The 14,910-nt window shown below is 36.8% G+C and overlaps 1 protein-coding gene across 6 annotated transcripts in view; it reads right to left on the reverse strand.

Annotated features, from left to right (window-relative positions):
- The window catches only part of LTBP1 (latent transforming growth factor beta binding protein 1), a 156,746-nt gene that overhangs the window by 120,657 nt on the left and 21,179 nt on the right, over window positions 1–14,910 (reverse strand). The gene's annotated exons all lie outside the window — the stretch shown is intronic.

Genomic DNA, 14,910 nt, shown 5'->3' on the forward strand with positions numbered 1-14,910 from the left:
CAGTAGATGTGTAAATATTATAACAAGGATCTTATCAAACAAGTTTTTACTCTGAATGCTGCAGTACATTAATAGAAATCATCCTAAAAGGCTGAACATGACACTGAAGGCACTTCAGATGTTTCCTCTGGAAAGAAATAAGATCTGCAACACTGCAGGAAAAAATTTCAAACAGGAACTTACCTCAAACCTAATGGTATGATAAGAAAAAATACACAGCTACTAAACTGGGTTCTCAGCTATTGTGAATTAACGTGGTCACCGACTTCATTAGAATTTGCCATATATTTTTAAACTATTATTACCAAGGGATCTTTAACAAAGTAATGCTCCCCCACTTGGGAACAGGATCATAAGTACTGCTGTTTATCCAGACGGAAACCACATTATTGCCAAAATAAAGAAGCTTTGTGGTGTTATTCCTGTCTGGATCATGCACGTTTTCTGGGACAAAAAAAAAATGTCTCGAAGAAAATCAAGAGAGTCAGCCTCAAAGAACAGTCCTGAAATGAGTTTAACACTTCCAAAATACAAACAATCTTTTCTGCATATAAATGTAATTTTCTGCAGGTAAAATTATTTTCTTATATTTGCACTGTTGAAATTATTAAAAAAAAAAAAGCCCACCACACTAGGGATAAATGCAGAATGACGACATCTGTCAGGAATTATATATAATCACTTATTAATATCTCCCCCTCCCACAAAACAATATTAATGCTAAGCTGCACTGGAGGGGTCATTTTGTTGGTTTGCAGTTGAGTGCACATGACTTTTCAAGACTGTTAACATTAAAGATGTAAGCAAACATCAGAGTCCAAGGATGAACTCAACTAATAAGGAATTCTTGAGCAAGAGAACGAACCGCATTCAAGTAACGACAACTGTCTTTACTCCACTCTAGCCCACCTGCAAACACATTCAACTCTGTCAAGAAGACCAAAGCAGCAGGTTGCCTCTAAAAATCCCAGAGTAAGGAGATCTGTGCACACACCACATACAGACGTACGCGCCTTCCTTTTATATAAAATTATTTCTTTATCCAGAAACTACTAACAAGGATACAAGAGTCTTTGAATTATTTTTTTGCTCCAAAGAGCACGCTAAACTTCTAAACATTATGAGAACATGGGGCTTTCAAAAAATGGATTGCTTTAGGCAGAAGATAAAGTGTCCTAGAAATGGATCCCTCATTGTATCATGTTATGACAGAACAGATGAAATACCCATATTTCAGTGTGAGGAATCCAGGCAGAACAACTAAGGGGAAAAGAGTTTTAGCCTCTATCTCCTGCCAATGGTGTAAAACAGCATTTTTTTTTGCCAGTTTCCAAGGACACGCTGTAAAAATGGTACGCCCGGGCCCTTTCTGAAATGGAATAAATGTTGTTGAGGATGACATTCTTGTTTCCTCTATTTAAAAAGCTCATTGATGTAACCAGAAGTCTACTTAGAGATATCTCTTAGACTGTGAAATTTATAAATATTTTTGAAATCTAGTTTTTGTTGATCCAACATGGACCCACACTTTTAAAGAAGAGGAAAGAACATTGTATCCTTCTCACAAAGCATGAGATTTCATCCTTTCGGCCTCTTTATTAAGATCACTGTCTTGAATTCAACAGCTCTCCTGTACTAGATGGTACCTATATCCGCTTTGAAAACATCTCTAACCAGTATTTCTAGTTACTAACATTCCAGAAAGTAATCAGGCATTTCTGTATGATGCACATATGCTGGACAGATTGTTTCCACACAAAAACCAAATAGTTACTGAATCCTTCTGCTTTTATTCTATCAGCAGTAATAATTTTATAAATGTGTCTGTTGTATGTTATCTCCTGTACCACTACTGGGCTTCTTCTCATATAATATTTAATGTCTACCCTACAATATTTTTCTGTGAATTCTTTAGCTACCCTTACCAACTTTCTATATTTACTAACTTTTAATTTATACTTATCACTATTTTCCCCCCTTCCACTTGTCATCGGTGATCCCTCCGTGTCCCACTCCTTATTACAAAATCAGGTTGGTGTCTTCCTTCTTCCTTGCTGAATCATGACTGAACACTTCCAAAAGTAATTCTGATCTTTTCACAGTTTTCCATATTTTTTTCTCCTAATCAATTCTACTTTGAATTTTCACTTGTCAAAGAATCTTTACCAAAGAAAAATCATACACAAAGATTTAGAGAAAAATGCAGGTAGCTTTGAGGATTGGATCCAAAGCACTGTTCTTAGCTTGAATCCAGTCTCACGACTGAACTGAGCAGAGTTGAGAACCACTGAGCAGATGAGCAAGTACTAGTCACCAAAGCCAGGACAAGCAGGATTTTACACTTTAAAATATGCTGCCAAGAATCCTGGGGAACTGCTCTTGCTCTAGAAGGATTCTTCCTCTCAACAGAAAAAAAATAAAGAAATTCCCAAATAGCCTTCTCTTTCTGTCACTCTTCCCTACTCCATGAAATGCCACACTGCACGTATTAAAAATCTGAAAAAAGAGACATTGCACTAAGTAAGCTCAGTAGCTGTCATCCTGCCTATGGCTATTTGATGATTTATCAATTCAGTTATTTTAAACTTGCTGCATGTTTACATTTGTGAAGAAAAATGTTACAGATATACTATGTGTCTGTTGTAGCCATGACCATTTTCAGGCTGCAGTCATATCATTTTACAAAATAAACTGTCTACATTTTTTCATAGACAAACATGCATTTTCATTGCAGTATACATGTTGACAACATAGTTCTAAAACTGGGAATTACAGAAGCTGGTTTTTTATATTCTATTACAGATCCAGAACAATACATTTAAAATAAACAGAAAAGAAACACTAAAAAAAGAAAGTCCACTGCTCGAATGCAGTCTAGCTATTTTCTTAATGTTTTCACTGTTGTTCTCACAATTTTGGAAGATGTATCTCTTTAAATGAAACTGTACTTCACCAGTTCTTCTCAAACTCCTCCATGTACCACTATCAGCATGAAGCTTTAACAAATCACGTAGTACCTTAAAGCCTAATTGGAGGAATGTCTGTGATGTTACTTAATGCAGCACTACATGGCAATTACCAAGGAAGGCAAGTAGAAGAAAGCATCACAAAATCAGATCACCTATATCTTCAGGCATTTCACATTTTCGTATCTCCCAACAGCAAACTTTCCATTTAAAATTCATTCTCTAACTCAGCTGGTAAGTACAGGCTCAGCTTCTGGGATGATCGTTATCTCCACGACTAATTGAGCTTTATGTGAGCTGCTGAAAGGCTGTCTAGTGATTAGCATCACTTAATGGTAGTGTCAACTCACTGTAAATAAGGTACAGTAAGTGTAACAAATTAGATATACACTAGAAAAGAAGAACTGTCTACTTAAGGAAAAAGGGGGAGGGGTGCTGTCTTCACTGGGGATGGAAAGCTGTGAGACCCCATCCAAAGAAAAATAGAGTCAAGCAGGTATTGCCTTAGTTCTCTGTGTTTGTATTAGAGCGAGCTGAACAAATTTCTAAATCTTCATTGCCCATAACGTAAGTATCAACATGCACCTCATATGTAGATGCTGATGTTTAAGCTGTCTCAGTCTACATGCTTGTCCCACTATGTCTCAGTTTCTCATTATAAAAGCATATCAGTAGTGGGGTATCAGTCATTCTTTAATGGAGGCTACATCGTCAACTATGGGAGATCCCGATACTGAAAACTGGGGAGCAGGTTCAGATCATAAAGGTCAAAGCTGCATTACATTTCAGAGAAATATGTACTCGTTGCATGAGCATCATGACCAGCAAGAAATTCAGAAGGAACACGCACAAGATAATTTCACTGTACTACTCGTATGTCTTCCTCAGTTTTAAACTCAGTACTTTCAAACACATCAAGAAGAAAAGCTGAATGTTGGTGACTTCAAGATGTGTACACAAAGTCAACCACGAGACATCTGTTACGCCCCTGGGTATTTCACCCATCCCTCAATGTGGGTCCAAAGGGCATGGGAGTCTCGTAGGACCTGTATCACATCCTTCCAAGCTTGTGTGATAGGCCAGCTATCCTCAGACACATCAAATGCAGCCATAGGCCTGTGTGTAGGTGATTGAGCACCATCTGACCAAAAGCTGCCAAAAAACTATTGAAGTGTTACAGTGTGGAAAGAATGTGATGGCTGAAAAACTATTAGAATATTCATATGTTATCAGAAAAATAAAAGGCACGCTGTGTCATGGAAAATGGCCTAAAGCTGTGGTTACTCAACATAGAAAGGGTATAGCAAAAATCATGGTAGATGAGAAATGTTTGACAGGAGGATTCTGGCTCACTACCAGACATGATGTTCACAGTCACTCTTTGCTAAACCTGCTTCTAATATTCTCAATATCTGAGACAATTCAGACATTATTTTTAGAGGCAAGGGGATAGACAGCGTTAAGGGATGACTCACTCCTACCCTGATCATATTTGGTTAATCTATTTATTTTATTATAGCTGGTCCTGATATATTGAGTATAACACAAGAGTTAGGCCTAGAAGAGTATACTAAGGAAAAAAACCACTAGTTGCTCTTTATCAGGAATTAATGCATTAAAAACGGCCAGTGTCAAACCTTTGATAATGATGCTAACACATACAGAAAAGCTACCCTAGGTATTTCTTCAGATTTCTACAGTGTGTTGGTATTAGTTTCCTTCTTTGTGCAAGACATTTGCAACTGAAATAAAATCTCTAGAGAAGGCTGGGTTTGAAAGTGTAGCAAGTTAGCAACACTTCTTTTATAACCATCATTCTTAAAAAAATTTCCTGCAGAATACAAAACGTAAACAGATTGCAAAATAGTATGTTGCAGTGTAAAGACTTTCTAGGTATCACTTTAAGCAATCCTGAATAACTTATTAATTGCCATTGTCAAAGTGGGAGCACTGAAATCAAGGTGCCCAGTGCCCAATGAAAACTAACCCTTCCTATGTTCCCAGCGCTTTTAAGGCTCTTACTCCTCTCTATAGCGTACGTGAGCCTGAGCACGCGTAATACTAACATGTATTAGTTAATGTTGTAATGTATCTGTTTTCAACAGAGAGAACAAGAACAACAAGCATCTTTACCGCTACAGGATCCTTCCAGGCTGTACTCTTCCCTTCCGGTGTCAGCCGAGAAGCATGACCCACCTTTAAGGTCTACAGGATTAATGAGTAACTTGACCACAAAGACACTAAGCTGTTATTCCTCATGCACTGTTACAATCTGATGAAGTCACTGAACTGATCCTCTGCTCTGACACCATGCTCCTATTAAGCTATTTCCAAAAACCGTACTGGACTCTTGCATGGAGTAAAAAAGTAACACCACCCAGTAGTGTAAGGCAGAGAAAAGAGCTGCTCTTGGACATCAAGCTACTTGGCTACCATCAGACAATGTGGCAATATGTTCCGAGAAACCTTTAAGCGATTGGTCACGCCTCTGTTATGCAAAGGCTCTGAAGACCACAGAAGCAGCAAAGGTGACACTAGCCAGGGACATCGGCATCCTTACCATTTCTGGCAACTGAATAATAGATATTTCAGCTGAGATTCATCCCATGTAACCTTTTGTGCCTTCTTGAGCCACCTAAGTTAGGAGTGTTGTTACCTGAGGTTTCCCACTCTGTCAGTGAAGAGAAGCTCACCCAGCAGGCCATTCAGGCCATCCATAGGCCAACCTGCCATAAAGATGTCTGTCATCACCAACTGCTAGGCTCCTGACTCAGGCATCTCACTAAGATTTGGTGAGTGGGATGAAGTCCCAACCTTAGATCCAAAGGGTCTATGAACACTGATCCACTGCATCCCATACACAAGACATCCTCCAATAACAAAATTATGTTTAGAATAGAAAAAGAAAAGCCACAAAAACTGCAGTCATTACAAAAATTCCATCATTTCCAAACATCAGGAGACCGCTCTCTGATTACTGTAACACTACGACAGTGCTCACTTTTGTGTGAAAAAGTTTACAAGAAGAATAAAGTAGGAATAGATTCTTCAAAGACGATACCCATTAACATACAAGTAAGAGCTCGTAATCCAGACCTTCCTGGACTAGTTAAAAAACATGAAAAACATAAGCTATCTAAGATTTTCTGGCACTGGCTACACCACAAGAAACTGGAAAGTTTTCTAGGGAGTTGACTTTGAGGAGGTGACACAATATGAGAATATTGGGAAGGATATTATTCAGAGTTTGAGTAATAAATTAGGTCATAGGAGACCAGTGAAAAGCAAGAGACTCAAATCCTGGAGTTCTGAAGAAGGAAAGGAGCAGAGTCACTGCTAACGAGCAGGAAGGATAACGGTTACTCTGCAGAGAATGTACAGTTGGAAATTCATTTAAAAACACACAACTTCAACACTTCTCATTGTGGTTCTTTTAACAACACATAATAGCTGTATAAATTGTTGCACAAGCTGCGCAAACCTAAAATACAGTCAGTGCTCTGGCTGGTTGTGTCCAGTTCCAAGCAATTAAACCATGCATCCAACTCCCCTGAGCTGTGTACAACCCCATCAATTAGCTTCACACCACAGTGTTGTACCTGACCCTGTGCACCAAAATGTGTGTAAGTCCAAAAAATCCCTTTGCCCCTGTTGTTCCAATAGGCATTCTTGGACCTACGTAACTTCTGATCAGATTGAAAAAAGGTGTTCTAGCACCTTCACATATAACATCTAACATAACAGGCTGAATTTAATATAATCAAACAATAAGTAAGAGAGACACGATGGACACATACTAACTGCAGAAAGATAATATTACAGCTTATGTTATGAAGCTGCTCTCCTTTGGTTCCCCCTGTACCAGTGGTCTCCAAAGCAGGGTGTGCTCACCCATGGCAGTGTGCAAGACAATCTACTGGGATGCTGGAAAGAAATAAGTTTTGTACCATTAATAAGCAATATACATTTTCAAAATAGAGTTTACTTCACCTTTATCTCATTCAGCTTTAGTTTCTATTTTGTATATGTTTTATAATGTACATATATATGACATATACAGTAGTACATGTATATCATTTATAAATAAATATACACATATTGGGGGTGCGTGCTCAAAATTTTTTTACTGATAGGCACATGCGATCAAAGAAGTTTGGAGACCACTGCCCTATACAATCCACCGACAGAGGCAGTCCCTCTCAGGGAGAAGTCGGAGAACTGGTGTTCCTAAATTACAACACGAAAAGTTGCTGAAAGTTCCCCTAAACTTGAAGTGTCTGAATAATATAAAATACAAAAATTTGACTTGGTAGCTCAGCTTATCATCTTTAAATTAAACTAAAAATACAACCAACATGACAAATTAACGAGGTATTTGGCTGAATAAAATACAGACGAGAAATACTCTCTGTGATTGGGTTTCTTAAAACTCAACTCCTTCGCTGTGCAAGCAGCAAATACCCAATTTTCCTTCTGTTCATTGACTGGCATCCCTCAAGACTTTGGAAGAGGTTTGTAAAAAAAAGTTTGCAATTCCCATGGACTTCAACTTGATTCACAACTGTAAATCCCTGGTTGAAAGTTCACAGGTCCCTTTTAACAGTTCAGATTTTTTACAGATAGATAGAAAACTCAAAGAATTAAAATGTGCACATAATGAAAATAAAGTTCATGTTCTAAAAGGAAGATCCAGAAATCTCTGTGCCTCTGACACAAAACAGGCCTCTCAATTACAGTGATACTCAAATCTAAGAACTAATTATAGGTGGAATGGATAGGTGAAAGTTATATAGGCTACATTGTGCAGAGATGGGGGAATTATCTGGAGCAGAATAAACAAAACCAGAATAGACAGCAGAGAGGCTGAATGGGGAAAGACTGCGATCAGTAAAGCAGTGATAGCTGCTTGCTTCCTTCTGATTGTGTTACGTTCAAAAGCACACCTTAAATACAAACCCATTTGCAACAAATCTATCCATGATAAATGCCATACTTTAACCAGTAAAGAAATTTGTCACTCTTCTGTGCTTGCATAATTCAAAGGCAACTTTATTCTTTTTTAAGCCAAAATTGGCATATACTTGATCTTCAGTGAGGTATGTGCAAAGACATTTGGTTTAGCAATAACAAAATTATAGCCGTATAAGGTAGTGTGTTTATTTGAATATGCAACAATGTAATCATTCAAATAAATGCACTCTTAGCTCTCTTTTTACAGTACTTCAAGTCAGATGTGCATAAACTAATCCCTATAAATTAAAACCATATACAGTAAAATAAAGCATTATACATTTTAACTTTGTGTTCTGTTTTGCTTTAACTTTGAGGGAAACATACTCCATGTGTTTTTGAATGGCTACAGGTGTGGATTTTGTACCATTTCCATTTGTGGTTTTTCCTATGACTGCACATCCAAAAACTGTGTTCTCTATAATATACAGTTTGGTGAGTGCTTTGAGAGCAGATGGACTTTTGCTTCTAAAGTCCTTAAGGTGAGCAAGGGAGTGGAAATGAGTTGCTAACAGGCTTGTCTAAGTTCAACCTCATTAAAATCATCTGGCTAAACAATGTATTTTCTTTAAATTAACATCTGGCCTCTGTTAGAACCAGAGGGAAAGATGTCAAATTTGAACAATTATTTTAAGATTATGGAGAAAGAGCTCACAGATGCTGTAAACTGTATGGTAGAAACCAGAACTATTTGTTGATGACAAGTACTGATAAATACATGGGGGAAAGAAAGCATTCCTTCTGAACAGATGTGGATATCAACAACAACAACAAAATCCTTAAGACATAATTTTTCTTTGTAATTTGAGTATAGGTGGCCAATAATTGAAAATGCATTAAAACCCTGAGTGCTGCTCAGACTACAGAGTAGTACATTTACATTACAGGGCAGAATTTTAGTCCACTAGTGGTTCAGATTAGTAAAGCCTACACTGCACTGCCTGGATTGTAAGTAAATGAATTCATTCTCCTGTCTGCTTAAATTTACTTTATACAACAAAGGGAGATTGGAAAAAAGGAATATCTGTTAAATTGATGCTCATGATAAGTGGTTCCTCCGAAGCTGTGTTGGCTCTTCAGGCTGGGAAATAGCTTTTTCCTAGTATCTCCTATAAGGATGTAAACAATTCATAAAATAGTTCCGCCATTATTTGTCTTTCTTTCTAGTTTAGCCACATAGTCCAGCGTCTGAGGAAAAATCCTTGGCCTTCATTTTGCTACAGCTGTTACAATGCTGCTGCATGAATAAATATTTCAAGAATGGTCATCATTTATACAGATTAAATTTCAAATTACCATCTAAACCAGTGAATAAACTCTAATGTCCTGATCCTTTTCTTTTTCTTTTTTTTTTTTTTGAGCGAGAAAGACTGTGACAGACAGACCAACTTGCTTGATTACTGTTGCAGAAAGTTTAAAAAGTTAATCTTTTAACCAAGTTGACCAAGAATTCTGACATTTTCAAGTGTCTGCCAGTGTCTGTTAAAAGAAAAAAATATTTCATCTGGCAGCAAAAAGAGCATAAAACAATAAAGCCTGACAGAGCGGAAATGATAATTACTGCAGGAACAGTAGAAACGGAACTTTTACCAAATAAGGCTACAAGGTAGCCACTATAGAGGAATAAAAGAACTAAACTGATAATACTGGGGGAATAGCAAGGTTCTTACAACATAACTACTTCAGAAAAGGACAATACTATGGCAAGTTCAAGTGCAAAAACAAAGGATATTTCAAAGTAACACTTCACTCTTACCCACAGAGAATACACTACTGAAAACAGACCATGAATTATCATATGCCGTTCTTGAGCTAAGCAGTTATTCCAGAAATCAGCTACTCACGAATTAGGACGTCTGATGGAACATAATAAACTTGAAAACCAAAGCATTAAAAAAAAATTCTCCGCAGTTATGTTACCAAAAGGAATTAAAAAAATCTCTGCATGACATTAGTTATCAACTATTTTAAATCCTCCATTTGAGAAGCTACATCTACATCTGCGAAGTCTCTGCTCAAGCCATAGGAATTGTGTTTTGCTGGGGCACAAGTTACATAGATGCGACAGGGGTCATCTACCCAGGCTGACACCATTCACCAAGTAGTAAACACCACTTCATAATAGAGAAGAAAGCACCTTGTCTAATATCTGTCTTTTAGTCTGCCTTCCTTGGCATACAAGCCTTTATAAGTCATCAAATTTGCCCTCCAATACTGTTTACAATAAATGCCTTTTCAAACCAAACAGTATTGATACATCTCCTCAAATGTCATAGTCTTACAGTACCTCTTAAACATAATAGGGTATGTGTAGTATGTATGGTATGGAGCAAAGAAACAACAACTTTATTACATGGCAAATGGCAGCAAGAAAACGTCCTTCATTGCTCTTGGATTTCCTGTCATACAAAAAATACAGATAGAAATGTGTTGGCATGCTTATAGGTCATTGCCATTTTTAACCAACACAACTTTTTGAAAACAGCAGAAGTGCTTGAATAAAAAGCAATGTTAACTTCTACAGCATTGAGAGGAATTCATGATCATATATGTCTGAATAAAATTCAGAAGTTCTATCACCTTTTTGTAAAATAAGTGCTTTACCTTTTCACAGTTCTAAATAATTACGCTCTCTAGACTCTCCTAGATAGGAAATTGTTAGAATAATAATTACATACTGAGACTTTTTACTAAATTCCCATTGAATAATCTATTGTTTTAAAATATATTGGTCAAATTTTCTTTCATTACTTTCAACAGAAGAGCAAATAGAATTTGAGCAAAATGTTTATGCTGCTTCTTGGAAGTCTCTGCCTATACATAATTGGAAACTTCTGGACAACCTCAATTATCCAAAAACATTGGTACAGAGTCAATACAGTAAAACAGGAAAATTTTTTGATACAAAATTCCTATAGGGAAAGTGCCAAAATTCAATAGGCAATGTAATTTGAGCATTATTGCAATAGGTCACAGGATATGCAGATCACTCTGATCCATGCTGAAAGTTTTAAAATTTATGATTAAATAAATGTATCTGGTCCCAAAATATGATAGACCAGATACATTTTCACTTTGGACACCATGACACCACATCACCAAATGGTGTCCAGTGGATCCTTATTACAATATTAATATAGGACCAGAGACAAATGGCCCTTTTAGAGATGAGAAGAAAATAAAGGAGGATGGATAAACATCATCTCATTCTCTTCTAGTCTCTCAAGAAAGAATGGCACACATGGACTGCAGGCCACAACACACACATCTGACATAATTCTCAACCTCACAACAATTCCCTACAAAAATCATTAGGGAGGCTGTGGGAGAAACACTATCTTTCACTCAAATTCAATGAAACAAGTAAAGGGTTCCTAAAAGTCTGCCCTTCTTCCAAGGGAAAGCACACAACAAAACATTCCCCCATCCCCAATAATGGCCTAAGTAAACGATAGCTGTGCACAGCAAAGCCAGGAGGAAGTACAACTGTGCAGGCTACATGAAAAGGGATCAGAAGGAAAGCGGAAGGGAATGCTAAAAGAAGAGATACTGATGAATGTTAAGGAGTGACATAAAGAGGAGTAAGCAGAGCAATAATTCTATCACCACCTCTGCCACAATCGTCTCCTATGGTCTTGGGAAAAAATTCTTAAACTCTCCTTGGTCTCCATCTGTAGAATGCTGCTATTTCTCTGTTTGACACAGATACTGCCAAGTGCTCAGACACAAAATTTCTACATAAAGATATGGACTTCCACTGAATAGCATGCAACTCTTTTTAACTTTTCATTTATAACAGTTTGAATGAAGCACTTTAAACGAGACTCAGGGCTGCAAATCAACAGTGAATATAAACTTAAGTATTAAATGACTGCTTCCTTTACTAAGTTCTGTCATTCTTGTGCAATGAATGAGGCGGGGATATCCTGTGGAAAAAACAGAATATAAATGTATAATTAAATACTTATGCACAATAGGGAAAAAATGAAAGAGCATGAAGAACATTAATTAGGGCATTTCCCAATTCCTTACTGCTTCATGTTACAGTTACAAATTAGTCGCTGTCCTCCCACTCCTTACAGAGAGAAAATTCATTTCAAAAATAGGTATTTTGGAATGTGGAATAATTTTGAGGAGAAACAGGACACATCACTGAGTAACTTCAACAGCGAATGAGACAGAAACCTCATACGTTATTCTATATGCATCCTGTCCTATGCACATATATCGACCCTGTTTTACAAGCCTCTGTAGACATATCAGGTCTGAAATACCATACAAACTGCACATGCATCAATCCAACAGAATAATGAGAATCATCTATTCAGCAGAAGTTTCCACTTAGATAAATGCTTTCATTCTCCAAGCCAATGAAATATTGGAGGTTGGTTAGTTTAACTGTGCAACGTATCCCATTCACAAAATGAAACTGCAAAAAACCCCAAAGTTTCACTGAAGCAGACTGGCACTCAAGGAGATCCTTCCTTTTAAATACCAAGCTTTCATCACCTTCAATTGAAATGCTAGAGCTCTTCATGAGAACAGCCAAAATCTCAGCTACCCGAAAAGCTACATTTCCCCTAATCTGTTTCTTGTTGTGGGTTTTTGTTTTTAATGGCTTATCCATATCTAATAAAATTTTCGGGAAACAGGGTTTGTTCCTTGCCTGGACTCGCTGGTACTAAGTTTCAGCTGAAATGACTGAGTAAATTTTAAGGATCTGAAATAACCCACGGAAAAACTTGAGTAGCTTTAGTACAGGCACTGCAACTTATTCTCTCTGAAAATAAAAAGTGTTTACAAAGTTCAGCACAAAGTTTAAAACATATACATAAAATTTTACTCTTGTTGGTTATTAGAAACAATGGATTATTAAGAGCAAAGCAAAGTGATGGCTAACTGCAATCTGTCATCAGAGAATCTAAATTCAATCTTGTGTACTAGAATGCTGCTCCTGCTACAGAAATACATTTAGTTCTAACAACCTAAAGCAGTTTCCTAAATTCACCACTCATAGTAGGTACCTATTATTAGTAATAGGAGTTAGTTTTCCAAATAGGGCATGTGAATTTATCTTTTCTGGCTTTAGGAAGAGCAAATACTTTAAAAAAACATACGAAAAAGTGCTGTTAGCTGCTTTAAGTATGTATTTTCTGACACAACATTCTGTTTCATGATTGCACTTTTAAAATGTCAAATGATCAGAGTAAGAATTTCCATGCATTTTGGATAAAGGGTAATTAAACAAGTTTAGAACAGGGACTTAAAAGCAAAAAGCACAAGCAGAACCTAATACAGATGTTAAAAATATAACAAAAATACATGATCTCAGAAGACCCAAATTACTTCTGCTTTATGTGTCAGGGGACATTTCTATCAGAACAAGGCTAAGCTAATGAGAGGCACTAGTTAGAGGATAGATATAAAATTATTTCAGTAATATATATTTTAAATCCTGATTCAAAAGCTCCCGAAAAATCTGATATCAGTGAAAGAACTCAGTCTACAGGTGTGAGATCTCTCCTCTCTGGCTATTAAGAAGTTAAGCTCACTCAGCATTTTTATTTTTAGCTAGAGAGCCTTGAAGTCACAGTGTAGACCTCTTTCTTATTCCTCTTCTGTAAAAATGAGGATACTTAGAGATGCAGTGAATGCTTTTGGTCTTTTAAAGGTAGTAGGGAAGATAGATAGCTACAGGCAGGTTAAAAATCCCTACACACGTGTAGCAACTTGTTTTTATACATTTTTAAACATAATGCTCCCCTATCTTTCCATCAAATACTATTATGAGCTGCTTTTGTTGAATATTTCTAGCAGCCTATTGTACACAGTGCATCACGAGCTACATGGCCTGAGGCCAGGAAGGAAGGTGTAGAACACGTCTTCACAGGTCGATTTCCACTCTCAGAGTTTTCAAGTATTTGAGAGAAGGTCATGTTACAGCACAGATTTACATAGCAGACAAATTACATGACTGCCCGTTCTCAGCATTTCATAATTTCAATAAAAAAATTAGGTCAAATGAAAGGGGGGGAGAATAACCCTATCCTTTCACAGTAGTCAGAAAATTAAATGAAAAACTTAGCTGTGGTTCTTGCCAAAACATTGGTAAAAATCGGTATTGACAGTAAACACAAGTTTAAAGTATCTGATTTACCATTCCTTTACAAAATCCTTTTCTTTTTAATGCCTCAAAACAACCACACACAACCCCAAAATGTGCTGTATTGCTCTTTTAAAACACTGGTTTTATCATCATTGGTCTAAAACATATAGGTTTTTACTAACATGCATCTTACCAAGGAATGTGTTATTAATTTCAAGAGCTTTCACCCACAGTCTAATAGTCTAGTAGGAGTGTTAAGAGAGGGAACTGCTCTTTGTATCGTCTGTCCGGATGAAAGAAAAATAATTTGGAATAGCTTTTTTCCCCCTCAGAGCCTGAAATATAGTGCACTTTAAAAAGGGCAGTATGGGCCAGCCTCAGCACTGCCTGACATTATGTTTATACTAGATGGAGACTAAAATTACAATGTTCATATCTGGCATTCTTTGAGTACAAACTGGGAAAATAATTAATTTTAAAATAAGGTGTTTTTAGAAAATGATACTATGATATTTTCAGGATAACAAGAAAATACTTTCCAAGAGCAGTTAAGGATATCATAATGTGAAACAACAAATTTAAAAGTGTTTAGGTATGTATCCATGTAAGCTAAGAGAAATACAGATATAAGACTAATACTTGCATACAAATTCCTACCAACATCATATAGTGTACAGTTAAAATATGCTAATCATTATCCTAGAGAACTTTCAGGATTTGTTTCAACACAGTCCAGCAGTTGTAGGGTTTAGACTGACATACTGCTGATACTCTCATTGTAAGCAAGCAGAAAGAATAAACATTAACAGAGAAATGACTGGCTTCAAT

The sequence above is a fragment of the Nyctibius grandis genome, chromosome 1, assembly GCF_013368605.1.
Source record: "Nyctibius grandis isolate bNycGra1 chromosome 1, bNycGra1.pri, whole genome shotgun sequence".
Taxonomy (NCBI): Eukaryota; Metazoa; Chordata; class Aves; order Nyctibiiformes; family Nyctibiidae; genus Nyctibius; species Nyctibius grandis.